Source organism: Diabrotica undecimpunctata, chromosome 1, assembly GCF_040954645.1.
Source record: "Diabrotica undecimpunctata isolate CICGRU chromosome 1, icDiaUnde3, whole genome shotgun sequence".
Classification (NCBI taxonomy): domain Eukaryota; kingdom Metazoa; phylum Arthropoda; class Insecta; order Coleoptera; family Chrysomelidae; genus Diabrotica; species Diabrotica undecimpunctata.
The window spans coordinates 58,605,840-58,623,641 of NC_092803.1; the positions used below are offsets into that span (position 1 = coordinate 58,605,840).

The 17,802-nt window shown below is 32.8% G+C and overlaps 1 protein-coding gene across 2 annotated transcripts in view; it reads left to right on the forward strand.

The window, feature by feature from the left end:
- Positions 1-9,267: 9,267 nt before the first annotated feature.
- The window catches only part of LOC140449676 (uncharacterized), a 107,372-nt gene continuing 98,837 nt past the window's right edge, over positions 9,268-17,802 (forward strand). Inside the window, exon 1 of one of the 2 annotated variants that reach the window (XM_072542968.1) lies at positions 9,268-9,397. The gene's annotated coding sequence lies outside the window, so the exon portion shown is untranslated. The remainder of the gene's footprint in view (positions 9,398-17,802) is intronic. The other variant, XM_072542960.1, reaches the window with a different exon arrangement.

Genomic DNA, 17,802 nt, shown 5'->3' on the forward strand with positions numbered 1-17,802 from the left:
ACTATTGACATGACTGATGAGAAGAGAGAACAATTTAGGACTGAAGTGGATGCTGATGAGGATCTGAAACTAGTAAAGAAATATTGTATACAAGAGTGGCCCAAAACCTTGTCAAGAGTAAGCGATTCAATTAGGTATTATTATTATATAAGAAATGAACTATATTTACTTGACGGACTAATATTTTACAAAGACAGAGTTATAGTCCCAAAAATATTCAGAGAGAGCATGCTAAGATTATTGCATTCGAGTCATTTTGGCATTTAGAAAACCCAACAGAGAGCAAGACAGATATTACATTGGCTACAAATGAACAAAAGTATAGAAGACTGGGTAAGAAATTGTAGCAAGTGTGAGATATTTAAAAGTCACAATGCTAAAGAACCACTATTACTTAGAGAGTTGCCTCAAGCACCTTTTGAAAAGGTAGCAAGTGATATATTAGATTATGGTGGACAGTCATATCTAGTTCTGATCGGCTCGATAAAATGGCTCGATATAGTGAAAATTAATTCAAAAACTTCTCAGGTGGTCATCAAGGAAATAAAGAAAATTTTTTCAACACACGGAATACCCTACGAAGTCATATCAGATAACATGCCTTATAATTCGTGGCATTGTCAGCAATTTGCTAAAGACTGGGATTTTCGGTTTGTAACGTCCAGTCCCCGCTATCCACGGTCTAATGGGCAGGTAGAACGAGCTGTTCAAATTGCAAAAAACATGCTTAGAAAGTATGACGACTTAGATATGGCGCTCCTGGAGTATCGCAATACTCCAATAAATGGAACAGATAAAACACCGGCCCAACTAGTGACTAACAGGGTTCTTAGATCGAAGCTACCATCAAATAAAAAGCACAAAGACATAAATCTAAAGGAAGAGTGGGAGAAACTAGAGGCAAAACGAAACGAATATAAAAATTATTATGATAGAAACACCAAGGTAAGAAGAGAAATAGTGCCAGGAGAGAATGTAGGTGTCAGAGAGAGTAGAGAATGGAGACCAGGTAAAATTCTGGAAAAAGTAGATGAGGCACCCAGATCTTATGTGGTGCAGAAAGAAAATGGGGAAGTGGTCAGGCGAAACAGTTATCACTTGGTGCCTTCCCTAGTTAAAGCGGAAATTAAGAAGAATACTGATTTTGCACATAATCATGGATCATTAAACTTTTCATTTGGGAATCAGAGTTGTGGAGTAGAGGAACCTTCAACCTCCCAGATGAGTGCTGAAAATAGAACTAGCGCTAGACTCAAAAGGGCTCCAGTGTGTTTTAAGGACTATCAAATGTAAGGGGAAAGATATCATATCAGTAGGTTATGATTACGGTCACGGGGCTCTAGACACAATGTATGGAGACTCTTTGTCAGTTGTCACTACTTGTCAAGATTGTTGTTAGAATATGGGTTTTGGGACATTGTTGATTCTTGGAGACTTTGTTAAAAAGTATATTTAAATAAATGTATTAAATACAATGAAATATTATTACTGTTCTCTAATAATGCGATGTCACCAGAAACTTTGGCTACATCACCAGAAACTTTCGAAATCGACGAGAGGACAGCATCTTCAAATATATAAGTCTCTGGATCTAGACCATCTTGCTCCAAAGCGTTCTTTAGTCGTTGGACTAACTCAGCCTTTTTTCCGGTAGAAGCTAATTCTATCCTCGAGATGTCTTCTTAAATTCATCACTGTGAGCTCATAAATCGTCGTCATTTTCACAATTTAAAATTATTCACTTGTTATATTATTATTAAGTTAAGTTAAGTCTAATTTATTTTCGATTTCACTTCTGCACACCACTGTAATTTCTTTAATTAATTCTAATTTATTATATTGTTCTTATCTTAATTTACTAAAGGTTCAATATTTATAACACTTACGAATTTAATTTATTTAAATTTTATTTATATTAATTTATCTTACAATAATTTGTATATTCGAGCGTCACATCTAAAATATCCGATCGCGTTATCTTCTTTTTGACTGTTCTCTTCCCAACAAAATTTCTCTTTTTATATAAAACTCCGTTAGTTCCGGAATTTCTTATAGCAGACATGAATTTACTCGATTGTTGGTGGTGTTGACAAGAATAACGGGAACGCCATCAAATTAACTAGAAGGCGGTCAACGGCTAAAACTAGTTTTTTAACTGCTTGGAACCCTCGAGATGGATGACTCATCATAATTCGGGTCTAGAGGCTTCTGGTAAACAAACGCCGAAATGACTATAACAAAAACAGAATTAGTCATAATATATTTACAGTTTTATAGGCCATGATATTTATTATCGTAACAGTATTAATAAAAATATCCAGTCTGTTAAAGAATGCAGAATCAACAAATAAACAAAGTTTAGTAGAAAAATATCAGGAACATCTCAAAGAAAAGGATCAAAGTCGTCTAGAAAAAAATTCTGATGAAAAAATGACAGATAACGGTTACACTGTGAATTGTTATGATCTACAGGCGGTTTTGCCGGTACCAAGGGGTGAAATTTCTGTCTTCTATTACAAAAGTAAGTTAAATTGTCTAAATTTTACTATTTCGGAACTAAACAAAGATCACACCGAGTGTTATCGGGTACCTGTGTTTTTAAATATTTATTATAATACATATTATTACTCCGATAATTCCTGCGGTCAGTAGAAAAATCAATTCATGATCTTAATGTATGTTTTTACTATTAAATTTCGACCCATAAAGTCAATAACCCCTAAATTCTTAATTAAAGGACATATCCAAAATGAACGGGATTCGGTACATTCAACCACTGAGAAGCAAATTAAAGAAATTTTAAGGTCTGGGCCTATGTACGTCCCAGATCAATATGTGACAGCAATTTGAAGTTCAAAGAAGAAGGGTAACCCGTTTACTGTAAACGAAATGAGTCACTCTGATTTTTATGATATAAAATCGCTGTCACAATTTGCTTTTACTAAAAATACACACGGAGAGAAGATAGCATTAACAGACATAAAAATAATTAAAATTGTAAAAGTCGTAGACGACTCTGATAAAGTTCAGTTATTTTATAAGTTATTTTAAAGTTCAGTCCTATTTACAGGATGTATGATATGTAGATAGATAGTATGTGTAAAAATATTTTTTGTCTCTAAGTGAATATAATTTTGTAAATTTGTCATTTAATTTACAAAGTTAAGAACATGTAGGATCTCATTTTATTTTTTGTTATGTTGATTTATGTACCGCAAAAGACGTGTTAATCGTAATTATAACTATACTTTTTTCTCTTTGTAGAGTATTAATTTACCCTTTAGTGCCATTAATTAATAATATTGTTTAAACGCACGTATTTTTTAAGAGTTTCCAATTTAAATTTTATTTTTTAATAAAAAACTAAAAAAAAACACCTTTTTTTATTCTTAACCCATAATACAATCACTAAACATTTATGTGAAGACGACCTAATAGTGTTATTGAACATGTTCTGCAAGAAATTTAATTGTAAATGCTCATTAGACTTTTAAATGCTTGATACTCGCAAATTACATTTTTTGTATAGTGTCAGTCTTATTATCAATGTGCGATGTATATATATATATATATATATATATATATATATATATATATATATATATATATATATATATATATATATATACATATATATATATATATATATATATATATATATATATATATATATATATATATATATTATATAATATTATATATATTGTATAAAGACACTAACGCCTCATAGCAGACAGTAGGCTTCCTAGCGAGACTAGATATTCCCTACATTATGCAGTTTGACGTGGGGAAACAGATGGCGCCGCTACTCTTAAAAAATGATAAATTTCATATAGTGACAGTATTCTTTTCAATATGCGATATATTATATGTATATACAGATTGAACGAATTTAAAACGGAACATAGGAAATCAATGTATTTCGGCTCAACTCCGCTCTAGGTGGTTGGCCAACAAAAGGTTGTCAAATAATTATATTATAAAAATCCAATACTTCAGCGTGCTGCTGGATTCGGAACTCATTCAAGAACAAGTCAAAACTCCACCCAAATAGGTTGCCTAGAATCACTGAAAAAACTAGCAGTTATTATGCTGTCAAACCACTTATCGCTTCCTTATAGTCCAAGAGATAGAGCCGAAATTTTGAACTGACCAGTAATATGACATTTCTCTATTGGAATATATTCATTGTAACTGGGTTAAGACTTTGCCTTACAGGCGGACGCCCCTCGTGGTACAGGGGGTGGCTATACAGGGATGAAGTTGAAATTTTTTTCGGAAAAATTAACGATCGATAATATGGCTGAAAATTTGCCCAGAGTAAGATCTTGGTATAACTAGACGAAATCCCAAAGGGCAGACGCGAGAGTGGATACATAAGGGGTGGCGGACAGGGGTGAAGTTGCAATTTTTTGGGGAAAAATTAACGATAAGTAATATGTCCGCCATGGCTCATTATTTAGCCCCTAAAAACTTTAAATCCAAAAGGACGGACAGCTGGGTTGGTACAGAGAGCCACCAAACGGGGTCAAATGTACCACTTGCCTGCGCATTTTAGGTCTCGGTAACAATTTTCAAACTGATTTTATTACGATATTTTTATACCTATTGATTTGAAAATTTGTATGCTCACTTCTGTTACTATTCTGAGAAGCGTCAAGTAGAGTTTTCCTCAAAATTTTTCAAAAAAATTTCCGTAAATGAAAATTTTCGTAATTTTTTGAGGTAAAATCTAATTTGTAGAATCCTTTCAATTTTCTGTAAGTTATACCATGATTTTTTTCCAAAAATTTTCAAACGATTTTTCCGATAAGAAAAAAAAAATTATAAAAACTTAAACATTTGATAAACCTCTACGTCATCGTCTGAATCTTTTATAGAATATTTTGTAGTTTTAAAATGATATTATGATAATGTTTTTTTTTTCAAACTAAAGTCATATTTTCTTTACAAATCACATTTTTTTCTTAAATACAAATATTTTACGAATTCATTTTTAATTGAATAAATGTTTGATATTTGATATTTTATTAAATTAAAGTAATTTTATAATGTTAACTATTAAATATTTTTGGTATAACAAATAGTAATTTTACTTATTTTTTATTACAATAAAAAGGTTTTTAAATTTATATTGCATAAATAATGATTGTTCAGATATAAGAAAAATTTGATTTATTATTACATTAATAATCAAATACAAAATATATTATTTCTATTTATCAATAGGTAAAATTCAATTTGTAGAATTCCTTTAACATTTTACAAATAATTATTAATAAAAATCAATTTAATAGTGGAATTATCAATTTTTTAAGTTTTGAAATTTACTTTGTAGATATTTTCAATATTTTTTTTTAACTTTCAAATTGATTGAATTTTTTTTCATTAGTTAATTATAATTTTACAAATTCTGTTTGGACATTAATTTTGCATCATTATTATTTTAAAATATTAAAATAATAATGATGCGCGTTCATTTAGATCAGTAATTCTAGACGCATGCGCTAAATGTAATAAGTATCAAGATGCTTTTATTCAACTTGATGAAACTGACTTCGATTGTAATGAAGTTTTTGAAACCTTAGTCACTTATATGGAACAGGACTGACGAGAACAATTCCAAAAAGAACAGTAAACGATGTCAGATTTTTACTATTTAACCGGCAGTATAAGTTGCATGATGTGAACGAGCCTTAAAAAAAAAAAACTAAAAAATTTCGATGCTTCAAGCTTACCACCATGTCAAGATGAATTACACCAACATCTACTGCGAGCTCATTATATTTCAAATATTTGGACAAATGCTCATAAAAAAGTACCAACAGAATTGATTGTTGAAGAACATGTTTGGGAGTTTGAAGATGAAACATATAAATTCAAATGGTTTAGTGGACCTCAGATGCCAGAATCAGTTCGAGAAGTAGTGATTGAAAATGAAGCAGATAATGAATGTGATATTATTGAAAGTGAAAGTAACGAAGACGATGAATGTGAAAACATCAATGAGAGTGAGAAAAATGACGAAGTTTTTCTAAATTTTTTTTTCTTATCGAAAAAATCGTTTGAAAATTTTTGGAAAAAAATCATGGTATAACTGACAGAAAATCGAAAGGATTCTACAAATTAGATTTTACCTCAAAAAATTACGAAAATTTTCATTTACGGAAATTTTTTTGAAAAATTTTGAGAAAAACTCTACTTGACGCTTTTCAGAATAGTAACAGAAGTGAGCATACAAATTTCCAAATCAATCGGTATAAAAATATCATAATAAAATCAGTTTGAAAATTGTTACCGAGACCTAAAATGTGCAGGTATGTGGTACATTTGACCCCGTTTTATGGCTCTCTGTACCAACCCAGCTGTCCGCCCTTTTGGATTTAGAGTTTTTAGGGGCTAAATAATAAGCCATGAAAATGGCGGACATATTACTTATCGTTAATTTTTCCCCAAAAAATTGCAACTTCACCCCTGTCCGCCACCCCTTATGTATCCACTCTCGCGTCCGCCCTTTGGGATTTCGTCTAGTTATACCAAGATCTTACTCTGGGCAAATGTTCAGCCATATTATCGATCGTTAATTTTTCCGAAAAAAATGACAACTTCATCCCTGTATAGCCACCCCCTGTACCACGAGGGGCGTCCGCCTGTAAGGCAAAGTCTTAACCCAGTTACAATGAATATATTCCAATAGAGAAATGTCATATTACTGATCAGTTCAAAATTTCGGCTCTATCTCTCCGACTATAAGGCAAGCTCCTCTTTCCTTTAAAGGAGACAGATAGTTGAACGATATTTTATACAATGTCTATCACCGGGTATGGATTTATTTTTGTCCAAGTTTTATATTGGTCCACTATTTCAAATGCAGTTCAAACAGACATATATTAAATTGTATGTTCCGTTTTAAATTGGTTCAATCTGTATATATATATATATATATATATATATATATATATATATATATATATATATATATATATATTTATGTATATATATATATACATATATATATATATATATATATATATATATATACATATAATATATATATAAATATAATATATATATTATATATATATATAATATATATTATATATATATATATATATATATATATACATATTTATAATTATACAAAGTTTATAATAATTTATTTGTTTAAAATATATTTATAACGTTCTTTTAGTTAATAAAAGTAATTTTAAAAATGATAAGCATAATTCAAGAAAAAGTAACAGGTATAGATTTGATTTTCAAACAAAAAATTTATTTTTTTTTAAAATTGATTTTTAAAGCATATTATTTATAACTATAATAAAAAATACTTAAGATTACCTATCATTTCACAACTTTTTCTACTAATAATAAAAGAAAACTAAAGTTTCTATGTTTGGTATAACCTGGTATAACTGTGTTAACCTGTTATATACCCTATAAAACATTAGATTAACCTTATGATCATCGTCCCATTTGTGACGGTTAACTATCTTTAAAACATTTAGGCTTTTTTCCCATTTATTTAAACAGTTATTAATATGTTCTTCCCATGTTAATTTGGTATCTGGTGTGACGCCGAGATAAGTATAGTGCCTTTGGACGGACAGATATACTTAGATTATCAATTATAATACTGGATATATTCGGTAAACGATGACGAGTAAACAACACCCCAGCGGATTTATTCCAAGTAAGTACCAACCCTTGGATAAGAAAGTATTCTCTTTCACTGTACATAATCCGTTATATTAAATCAATACATTCTTGATAAGTATTTTTAGAAGTGTAAAGACAGAAATCATCGGCGTATTGTAAAATATTACAATTAATACCCATACCATGTAGATCCATAGTATATAGATTAAACAAGAGAGGGTTAAGCAAAGATCCCTTGTAGCCAACTTTGATAAACTAACCTGCGACCAATCAATTTATTATTGCACTGAATGAATACGTGTCTATTAATAAATAGATTAACCAATACCTGTGCACATCAAGTTGGGACTCCTATATGTGTAAGTTTAAAATAACGTTATCATTATGCACCCGAAATATCAAGAAATAGTGGATATCAGTAGTTAATTGTGACATACAGTCGATGGTTCCTTTATTTCTCAGAAAGCCTGACTGAGCTACCGGGAATATGCCTTTGTTTCCACTCCACCATTCCAATCCAGTTTTCAGTATCCGTGTAAGTGTTTTAGTAGACATGACATCAGGACGTGACATAGGATCGACTAGACATTCCTTAAGAGAATTAAAAGTATCTCCTTTTTGTAAAATGTTAAATATTTTGCATAGATATAGCAATTCGAGAAGATTTGTTAACATGAGGTAGTTTATACCGTCCATACCTGGAGTTGTGTTTTTTGACATTTTAATGTTTGCTGTAAGTTTCCTCGGAGTAATAGGAGTTAGTAAAAATGTGGATATCGATATGGTTATCTGGTATATTTATTGGCAAATGAACAGAGTCTGGAGCAATTTTAAAACTGAATTTTATTTACCCTTTTCCAAATGTCTGATGAAGGGGTTTGCCTATTAAGAGAAGAGCAATACTGTACCCACCTAGACTTAGCTTTTAAGCGGAAAGTACGTTTACACATAGCCTCGTTTCTTTTATATTCATTAAAATTCAAAAGAGTTAGAGTAGATTTAAACTTTGTTTAAAAAGAATTTTTCGTTAAAATTGAAGCAGCTAGGCACTCTTCATCCCACCACGAAGGAACTTTTACAGGTTTTGTTGATTGTTTAATTGGTGTGCATCATTTTTGTTCGCTGCATTTGCAATAGAATCTAATAAGAATAGAATCATCTCGTTAGCGTTATTAATAACTGGCTGCAATCGACTTGTAAAGCCATTGTTGCCATAATTAAGCAACAAATTAACAAACATACCATTAAAAACTCTCGTTTCAAATGATTTTCTACGCTTTTTCAGTAAAATTTTGTCTTTTTTTCATAGTATTTCCCAATATTCACCTTTAGAGTGCATTAAAATCAAATAGCGATCTTACATTGCTTATATTTTGTTTGTTAGTAAAAAAATGACATTTAATATTTTGCATATTTTGTTTATTACATATTGTTATCACCCAATTTCTTAAAAGCAGTTGTTAAATACTTTTATCAAAGAGTGTCAAGGAAAAGGCTTTTTATTTGTTAATTTTCCAGGTCTATTATAGCTATATACCCTAGCACGGATTTGAACCGTGCAGAATTTTTACGTTAGGTTTCTCAGGATAAGACTATACTTATACTATGATAACACTTAGTATTAAAATATTGTTTGCCATCAGTAGTTACAAAGAGTACGATAAGATTATTATATATAAATATCTACTTAGAGAACTAATTTTTGTGTTATACGGTGGTAGTTGGAAAAGCAATAAAGGTAGTGTAAACTTTGAATATTATTTTTATTATTGGCAATTTCTCCCTTTAAGTGAAGGCAATAGACTAAGTGAATCGCTTTTTTTCATTGTTTTTTTAATTTGACCCCAAGCCTGTTAGATAAAGTTAGGTAACCTCAAAACAGCTCACACTTCCTCTAAGGAGAAAATTCACTCACCCCAGATACCTACGGTATCAAAGGGATTGAGCTCTGGTGCGACGCTTTTCATGTTATCGAGTCCTAGGTGACTTGGTACTCGGTGTATCTCCCAAAAATTTTCATACGCATCTGGACGTCGAAAGTAGCGCAGCGTTCTGCAGAGATGTTCATTTAGACCTAGCTTTTTTATGTTTTCTAGGAGGTTCTTCAGGATGACTCCAGTGGTAGAAAGAATAATAGGTATCATCTGAATACTTTCCATTCTACATTGTCTCCTTATTTGTATTTCCAGATCTCAGTATTTGGCGATCTTTTCGTTGTACTTAACACGCAGATTATTGTTGTTAGGTATCGCCACAACGATTAGTGTTATTTGTCTTGTTAGTTTATTAACTAGCACAAGATCTGGTCTATTATGTGCTACAGTTTGGTCTGTGAGCACAGTGAGATCCTAGTATAGCTTGTAGTTGTTATTCTCAAGCATACTCTCAGGAATGTATTGATAATATGGGAGATGGTTTGTTTGTAGAAGTCCCAGTTTAAATGCTATCTCTTGATGGAGGATCTTCCCTACTGAGTCATGGCGTTCCTTTTATTCAGTTGCAGCAAATGCCTGGCAGACCCCAGTAAGATGTTGGATAGTTTCTTGGGCTTGACATCCATATCGGCATTTGTCGTTTTGGACCTGAGGGTCTTTGACGATATATTTCGGGTAATTTTTGGTTGGTATAACCTGATCCTGAATGGCGAGTAATGAACCTTCTGTTTCAGGGAACATCTTTCCTGATGTCAGCCAATAGTTCGACGCTATATTGTCGACATAGTCTTGACTGACTTCATTCGGATGTCGCTCGTGTAGAGGTTTACCCATTCAGATGCGCGTTTTTTCTTGTTTATTATATTATATTTAGTGTTATTATTATAACAATTTATGCTGGAATATGTTGGTGTCTGATCGGCCTATGGTGGAGCAGTACGGCAAGAGATAAGGGCTTGCGGCTCGGTGATACTCCTCCATAGATCCCTACCGGAAGGGCGTGTGCCGCCTAAATACCGACTATATATATATATATATATATATATATATATATATATATATATATATATATGTATATTATAACAATTTACGCCAATTGCCTATTTTTAAGAATACCTATCCTAGTTACTGTTAGATTGTACACTTTTTCGTGTACAGATGCATTTTCATTGAGTGCATTACATTCGCCTAATATAATAATTTTGTGTTCGTAAATGTTAAAATTTGCAATGACTATCTTTTCATAAAATGTTAGGTTGCCACTCCATCTTTTGCGCGGTCGACCGATACTTCTTCTGCCGATTGGTGACTTATCTCTTGCTATTTTGACGACACGAGTTTCATCCATTTTTCTATTATGTGTCCATTCATTTATACACTGTACGTTACATTTTCTTCTAATGTCTTTACTTCTCTGTCGATCTTTCAGCGTATTTCCTATAATTTTTTCCAGTACTCTGATCTCTAATATTTCCAGTAGCCTTTGTGTTGTGGCTGTGTCAGGTCTTGTTTCTGAGGCATATTTCATTATTGGTTTTACACTGGCTATATAAATTCTTGACTTCATCCCAGTGTTAATGTGTCTGTTTCTTCATATAGTATTATTATGCCGTCAATTTCTATTTTACATCTGGTTGGTTCTTTACTAATTATTACTGTTTTAGTTTTCTGAGATTAGATTGTCATATTAAATTCTTTTGCTCTTGTGTTAAATCTTTGGACCAGTCTGTACAGACTATCTTCATCTTGGTCTATTAATATTGCAACGTCTGCCTAACAGAATATTTTTATTCCTTTGTTTCCCATTCTGTATCCAGTTGTTTTGTTAACGCTTTTGATGATTTCATCCATGATTAAATTAAAGAGCATAGGGCTCAATGAGTCCCCTTGTCTTATTCCGCTGCCTATTTATATAGGTTCTGTAAGTTGTCCAGCTGTCCAGCTGTCATTTCATTTTGTTGTTGTGGTAGATGTTTTTGATAGTTTTTACATTATTTAGGGAAGATTTTTATCTATTATGCGAAAGATGGATTACATCTTTGAGTCTTACTCTGCCAGACGCTTTCTTTAAGTCAATCAGACACACAAATTCTGCTCTATTATGCTGTAGTAGTTTCTCAGTAATTTGCTTTATAACGAATATTGCATCTGTACACGATCGTCCACTACAATAACCATGTTGTTCATCTGCTAAACTTATCTTCTGATTTATTAGTACTTGTAAAATTTTAGTTGTAAATTTTAGGGTAGCATTTAACAAGTTTGTACCTCTGTACTTTTCTGGCTGTTTTTTATCTCCATTTTTAGCAATAGAATTGGTTCGCTCGTTCTCCATTCTTCTGGTAATTTACTGTCTTATATAATTTTATTAATTAATGTCGTTAATTGTTCTGTTATTGCTGCTCTACAGTGTTTTAGTAAATCGTTTGGTATTTACCTGCTGCTTTTCTGTTCTTCAGCTTTTCAAGTATTTTACGACCTTCGTGTACATTTATATTAAGTTCTTCATTTGTAATCATTTCTGTTGTTTTCGGTTCCAGTGTCGTTGGTTCTTCTTCTGCATAGAACTTATTTGGGTAGTCAATCCACGTATTCTTTTCTATGTGTTTTGACTCTATTAGTTCCTTTACCTCCGTTCTTTGATCTCCTATAAAACGCCATATTTTCTTTGTAATCATTTTTAATTTTCCTTACAAGTGTATGTGTTTTGTTTCTAATTACCTTGTAACTATGGTATGCCTCTATTGTTTCTGTTGACATGTATTTCAGGTATACTGTTTTCTTTTCTTTACATTTTTTTTTCACTTCTGTACAAAACCACAGAGTTCTTCGCCTTAGGAACGATTTATTTTTATTTAAATTTCTTTTATCAAGAACTTTTTTGCCCGAGGCTAAGATATTAGACTATTATGTCTGCGACATAATGTGTTTCTGCTTTTTTGGGATATTCTTTTTTGGAATAGGTATCTTGTGGAGTCACCCTGTAAGCTTTCGACTTTTATTAATAAGTATAAATACTAAGTTATGTTTATAACTATAAATATAAGATAAGTTTTTGTTCAATAAGTTAATTTTTTATTGTTCTAGTTCTTTAGTAACGTCTTTCGTTTTACGTCATCAGCTCTGTACGTCCCATTTTGTCGCCGTGGTCGTCGTCCATGTGCTCCATCTAGTATATTCCGAATTCTGGGCCTAGTTGGAATAAAATTTTTTACAAGCAATTGGAGACAGGCCCAATTTTCAAACCCTCCACGTCGGGTGCAGAATAATTATTTCTTAGGATGTTTTTCTCATACACCGATTGTCTTTCAAGACTTCAGAGATCGGTCTTTTCTTTAATATTCTTTCGCCTTCAGCAGCATTGAATACAACCTCATCTGCTCCATTCGCCATTTATCTTTATGTGTCCCTCTAGACAGGGGCCCTCACAGGGTACTATTAACCGAAGCAAGTTACACCCTGGTTTTTACGGGGTTGTTACTCCATCCTCCTCCTTCATTATCCCTTGTGTTATAAGGACCCTGACTGCGAACTGGTATAGCGAAATGATCTAAATAATATTAACATTTTAAAAAATGCTGGCTTTATTTTCTCTATTCGGTACATAATGTCCAAAGATTGATCTTAATCTTCGTTGACAATGGTTACAATATACGTGAATGTCTTTACCCTCTTTAGACGGTGAAAATTTACTTATATCTCTCCAACATGGGTTTTGTTTTTGGGGATTCTCATATATTTTCAACGAAAGTCCGTATTTATTTACTCGCTTTCGTAATTTATCCTTTATATTTTAGTTCTTCGGGACGATCTGCAAAGCTATTGTATCGCAATAACATATTTTGCTGTTTATTTTGTCGACATTCATCTTAATTCCACTAACTTTTTAGAACTAACAATAGAAAGTATGAATCCTTGTCTTAATCTTAATCTTAATCATCGTTATCATCATCCAGCCTTTATTTATTACGTCCACTGCTGGACATAATGCTCCCTTAAAATCTCTCATTCTTTGCTATGTTGTGTTCTTTGTTGCCAATTTTTCGTGGTACGCCTGATGTCGTCAGCCCAACGTATAGGTGGTCTTCCTCTACTACGTTTGTCTGCTCTTCGCCTGCAATGTGTAATTTTGCTCCTCCATCGTGAGACATGCATTCCCGCTACATGGCCAGCCCAATTCCATTTTAATTCCGCTATGTGTTCCTCAATAGCAGCAATACTCGTCCTTTTTCGCAGAACTCGTCCTTTTTCGCAGAACTTTCTTATTCGGTGGGCCAGTTTGATAGAATATATGCCTTGATTTCAGTGTTTTTAAAGTTTCACCTCTCTTTCTAACTTCTCTGATACCTATGATATCTTATTTAATTTTATTCATTTCAATTTTTACATTTCCGTGAATCTCTCTTTTGACAATAGACTTCTAACAATGTATGTACTAACGTAAAGAGTTATGGGGTTTTTGGGTTTCCGTATAGTCAACTTTTTGTCCCCCCTCCCCCAGAATCCTTGGGAGATTCGTTTTAAAATCTGACATTGCGGTTTTAAGGCGTATATTGGCATTAAAACACCACGCCTGCCAGACGGGTTGGACAGCCGGTTAAATAAACTTGATTGTCGCCTGCAACTTTGTGGTACCGCACCTCTCAAGAATTGTGTTCGTCAGCCACGGGCCACTAATGACACAGCTGCTGACCTGTGTTATGTCCTCAGTTGATCCACGGGTATTTATTTGGCCAAGCCTCATTCGTAGGTACCTGTCCTGCATATCTACAATACCTTCCCTATCAGCCATTGGGACGCGCCGTGTCGGGGTTGAGGACTTCCCATCTCAATCTATCTTGCGAGAGTACTGAAGGACCCCTACTAAGTTCAGAGTCCGTCCTTTACGCAAGCTGAGACCAACTATCTTAATGTTGATATCTAATTGTTCTTCATGGATACGTATGCATGCTGTTTTATTCCAATACAGTTTACCCATAGTCTTTTTTTACTTCTTATAGTTTAATCCAAGCATATCGCCTGTTTTTCTTTAACATTACCTCTTGGTACGGTAACTAGAATATTGTCATTCCATATTTTTCTATTTCTAGATGGCCCTATACTTCTTCTTTCTCCTGGTGACATCTCAGGCAATTTTAACTACTTTATTTTCTACCATTCTGCGAATTTAACTATACCTTTCGAGATTATACATGAGTCGCTGACAAGCACAATGGTCTAAATGTAAAATTGATGTTTTGAAGAATTAAGCTAAAAATGGAACCAGTTATTTTTAGTAACAAGTATTATTCTATTTACTTACATAAATATTTCTGAAACCCTATACATTATCTGAGTCAAATGAGCAAAAGATTAATAAAAAATCTTTTCTTATATAAAAAAAAGTCAGTTGTGCCACTATGTCAAATATTAAGCTTGTACGAAAAAACATAAAACTTTCACTTGGTTAACCTATTCTTCTGTTTCCGATCCCATACCATTATCTATGGTATGATATGCCGACGGAATGTTAGGAAAAAGACTCTAAAGGTCTTTATATTATAGTTACTCTATGGGTCTTCTAGCAGGATAGAGGATATCCAAGTCGAAGTCTTCTCTTTTTATCTGAAAAACATCTGTTCTTTTTTTTGAGACTTAACTCAACCAACACAATTAAATAATACACAAATTTTTTTTTGAAATATTCCAATACATTATGAAGGCCTCTTCTGCTTTGAACATTAGTCATTGTATTTTAAACCGCTCTACTTTTATATCTTGCTCCCCTTTTTTCCGGTTTGTAAGTAACTTCTCTAGTTTTTCAGTACACTTAAAATATTAAGAGATCATTTTAAATACCTAAAATTTATTATTCTTTTTGGAACTGGAAATAAGTTTTACCCAATTGTCTGGCAAAAAAATGTCTTTAAAATATCGTTTTTGTTTTTCTATGACTCCAAAATATCTGTCACATGGCAAATAAGAGTGACCGGAAAATCGTTAACATACGTTTTTACGTAGGTAGTGTAAAATGTAAGAACCAATTTCTTATGGACCACGTGAGACTATGCCTTCATGTGTATCTGACCTGTCGTTAGATTATGGATGCCAAAACAATACATTCACAGCTGTCTCTTGTAATAAGCCACTCCCGTAGAAATACTAGGAGTAGCTAAAGCTTTTATCAAATCAAATGTAATTTCTGTTGTGGTATCTTTATCATTGACTACATCTTTCTTTATTCCACTTCGAGCTGCTTCTGCCTTCCGTAGGTGTAACTCTTTTTCTTTTTCCATTCAGCTTTTTTCTACACCCACACCAGCTTTTTATTTTCATGTTATAAGCATCACATCGTTTGCAAGTGTCAGTAAGAGGGTAACGGAAATGAAGATTAAAATCTTTATTTAATATTTTCGAAAAGACGAATTTGGATACCTTTACATCTCTGGTTCTTCACTTTGCACATACAAATCAAAAAGTTTTGAGATATTTAAATCAAGTGACAGATACATACTCTCGATTAGGATGTTTGTTGCGGCTATAGTGGGATGTATATTTGTCAAATTTGTTAATGAAATCTTTTATGTTTTTAATATCCCTTTCCTTTGTCTTATTCTTAGCGGGCCCCTTGCCTCTTTTATCCATTAGAGGAGTGATTAATTCGTTTTTTCTTGATTTTTTTATTAAATCTCTGGTGAGCCTTCCATCTTAAACTTGCAAAGCTTTTTCGAAAAATGATATGCAAACAGTTACTATATCAACTGATTCTTTCGATAATGTATAAATTCATATCTTATAACATTTATTATTAGTTTCGTTTGAACCGTCGTATAGCGAGGACCGCTGTGGAAATAGGTCCAGATGCGGTCGTTGCATATGCGGTCAAGGTAAGTTTCGTTGCAAAAGCGGTTAATCCAAAATATTTCGGCAGGTAACGTTGCACTTGTGATCAGACATTTAACTTAAAAGCTAGAAATCTAAGGTCGTAAGTTAGTAATCACCTGAGTTATTAACAGGCGCGGTCGACCCCATTGAAATATTTTAATCCGCTTATATATATTTCGATGAATACGTAATATAAACAGTAATGGCTAAACCAGAATAATCCCATCGTTACGGATTTTTAGAAAGTTTGTATTTGCCTAGTTATAAGGTTGGGGGGGGAATTACCAAAATCTAAATATAAAAACAAATGCATATTATTTGTATATTGTTAGGTTGAGAGATTGTTTAGTGCAGTACGTAACAACTTTTAATAATGGAAAATTTTGAAGTGATTGAAAACACCAAGGGAAAACCTTCTGCTCTTCACGTTGGATATCAGTATCGAAAATATAGGAAGAATAAGAAAGATGTTGTAACTTAGGTATGTGTAAAAGACCGTCACCACAACTGTAAAGGGAGGATGAAAACAAAACTGACGGAATTACTCGAAGTCAACCAACAAACCTGTGTCCCCGATGTAGCTCTCTTAGAAGTAAAAAGGCTACGTTCATTTCAAAAAAGGGAGCTCGAGGAAAAGACGCTAAAATCCCAGACATTTACATGGAAGAGTTCGAAAAACTATTTACCAAAGGAGTCGATTTTGTGAGTGAAATTCCTTTGTATGCCTCACATAAGTCTACACTGTGTCGTTCAAGGCATTTACCAACTGGTGTCAGACTAGAACCAGCATCGTCTATTGAAATAGATATCCCACTGGAAATGTTGACATTAGAAGATGGATAGACGTTTTGTGTTTTGACGACACTGAAGAAGAAGAAAGAATTTTATATTTTTTGACTTCAAAAGCAATGGAAACGTTAGCAACAAAAACAGATTTTTTTGTCGACGGTATATTTAAGAGTTCCTTTAAACAGTTTACACAAATATATACCGTGCATGTTGATATGGGCAACACTGACGACGATACAAGAATTGTTCCTGTGTTGTATGCGCTTCTACCAAAAAAAAAAATGAAAACGTATAGAAGGCTGTTTACAATACTGACAAAAAAACTAGGCGAATGGAAACCAACAACAGTGACACTTGATTTTGAAGATGTTGTTATTTAAGCTCTCAAAACTGTTTTCCCAGATGTTAGACTGTATGGATGCAACTACCGTTTTAATCAGTCGCTTTGGAGAAACATTCAGTCGATCGGACTGACAACACAATACATTAACGACGATAACGTTAGACTTTATTTAAGAATGTGTTCTGCATTATCATACTACCTTTGGAGCAAGTA